This window comes from Neolamprologus brichardi, chromosome 5 (assembly GCF_056152115.1).
Source record: "Neolamprologus brichardi isolate AB-2024 chromosome 5, ASM5615211v1, whole genome shotgun sequence".
Taxonomy (NCBI): Eukaryota; Metazoa; Chordata; class Actinopteri; order Cichliformes; family Cichlidae; genus Neolamprologus; species Neolamprologus brichardi.
The window spans coordinates 34,721,668-34,724,421 of record NC_142108.1 but is presented as its reverse complement, the minus strand read 5'-3'; positions in this window follow the sequence as shown (position 1 = coordinate 34,724,421).

Genomic DNA, 2,754 nt, shown 5'->3' with positions numbered 1-2,754 from the left:
ACTTCCTGCAAAAAATGACTGCAGCTGCTAAAGCTGTTTAAAGACAGAGTTTGCCGAGCATCTGCGAAGGGTGTTAACAGCACTTTATATGCAAACAAATCCCAGTCAAGCCATTAATTGTTACACACAAGAGGCTGAGCACGGAGACTAATTCTGCACTTCTGAGTAACACACTGGACATTTTCATTTCTCTGTGAATCACAAGATCATTTTTTCTTGCATCCAAACAGATTTTCAAACATTTAACTCTTTATTTTAGTGTTTTATTCATTTTGTGGGAAAAAAAGGGGGAATAACAGGCAGAAGATTAATATAAATATGGAAACTGAGCGACTTTATGTTAAGGGGCTGTAATCAAGTCACAAAGTACACACACTGATCCATCAGGCCGCACGCACACACTTTCTGAGGACCTTGGTTCCTGTAATCTGTCGTCACCTGACCTCTGACCCTTTGTGAGTGTGCTGACAGATTTAAGAGCCCCAGCTTCCTCTCAGTTTGTGTGATCTGCTTTGTGGAGGGGGTCTCGGCCACTCGAGAGCCTAGCAGGAGATTTTAGACGATTGCATCAAAAGTAAAAACGTCACAGATTTCTAGTTTCTAGGGGAGGTCGTTCTGCGGCTAAAAAGACAAAACTTAGAACATCCAGACAGATTTTAACAGCACAAAACACACAAGACGTCAACTTTATGGAGTGAAAAGACCCTAAAGTGAGTTTCACAGCCTCCCACAGAGCCTGAGGAGGTGGATGGTTTGTGAATCTGAAGTAACGTGTGATCAGTCTCCAACATTTAAAGGTGGATTTTAGCCCAGATATTTGTTTTTTTTTTAAGTTACTTATTTACCTGCGTTAACTCGGCTACTTCCTGTTTTAAAATTAAAGTGTAACCTGACCTGCTTCACCTGCATGGCTGCTTGGTATGTGCACTGCAGACAAGTGACACAGGCTGCTTACATGGGATCATTTTATTTACCTGAAAGCTTCTACAAAGTGTTGAGAGTGTGAGTGCCGGATAAAGGTAAAACAATCCAGACACGTCGATCAATAAACTGTAAAAATGTCCGATTTCAAACACCTTCTGTGTCTGCTGATAGCTTGAGAGCGTCCTGAGCTAACTCTGACCCATTTATGGAACAAAAACGACCAAAACTTTTAACATATTCATAAGATAAAGGAAACAAAAACAACAAAAAGCATAAAGAGCACAGGCAGAGGATCAGGAAGTGTTAATGCTTAATCCCATCGATGCAATGAATCGATCGATTGCGACTGGAACAACGTCGGCGTCAGGTCAGCGCTGGCTGAACAATGCTGTCATTTTAACTTCCTCCCAACATTCAAATGGGAGTAAACGGAAGAAGGAAGACGTTTATGCAGATGAGGTCGGGAGAAGGAAACAGTGGAAACATGTCGGCTGCTTTCAGGTGACGTCCAGGTCAAACGGGGTTTTCAAGTTGAACATCTGGCACGAACGAACTTGCCCACAGTTTCATATGCAAAATAGGACATGAATACAACAGATAAGTGAGTTTAAATGCAAAAATCATCTGGTCCTCAGCAGGTTCTATATCTGTTTAAATACAACCTCAAAAAAACAATAACACATATTACACATATATGAATCCGACTGCGGTGCAGTCACATGCTAACATGTCATTAGCATGAAAGTGAAGCTAAAGAAGCAAAGTTTATTGTAAAGTGCAAAGAACTGTCACAAAAAAGTTCAACAAACCTAATCAGACTTAAATCATCCATTTCAAAGAAGCTAACACAGCCTATGATGCCTATGGATGAAAGCACCTGAAAGCAGGAAAAACGGCTAAAGCTAAAGCTAGTAGCCTCGGTATGAGCAAAGGATCAAAACAGTTATGAGGAAAATTACAGAGACAAATGAAAAAGAGTCGACGTCCTTTTATCTGGTGAAGTTACAAACATACTGGAACATGTTTTGTCCCTGAGCCTGGTTCTGTCGGAGGTTTCTTCCTGTTAAAAGGGAGTTTTTCCTTCCCACTGTCGCCAGAGTGCTGCTCATAGGGGGTCATATGATTGTTGGGTTTTTCTCTCTACCTTACAATATAAAGCACATTGAGGTGCTTTATATTGTAAGGTGTATTTGTATCATTTCATTCCAGTAGCAGAGTCTTACTGTTTCATGTTGTTTTAGTGGGAAAAAGATCCTGTAACTTACTGCAGTTTGTAAAGTTTAAATGCTTTTTATGATTATAATTCCATTTTAATTGATTTATTTCTTGATATGCTGTCTGTTATAGTTCATTGAAAGAAATCTGAAATTGATAAAAAATCATTATTGGCAGGACTCACTTTTAAAAGAGTGACAATCGGTGCATATCTGATGATAAACAAGAACCCTCAATATCAGACGCAATGACGTCACTTTGGCACCGACGTGAGGAGGAGGAAGTGTTGATGCTTTAATGCCATCAATGCAGCAAACAGGCAGATGCAAATATGACCACACGTTAGTGGAATGTGATAACAGCTACGCTGGAATATCAGCAGAGTTTCCGTTTTATGCCAAACGATTCAGGCCTGGCTGAATAACGCTGTTGTTGACCTTTAGTTTCCTCTGGTTCAAAAACTCCAGAACCAGACCAGAGGTCATGTGGTTCCCCTGTTTTCCTTTGAAGAGCTCTGATGCAATAATGGAATAACCTTTTCTGCATGGCTGCATTGTATAGCTGTCACAAATTCCTAAAGCATAGGAATTTGTGTAGAGTAGTTGGGAACAACTA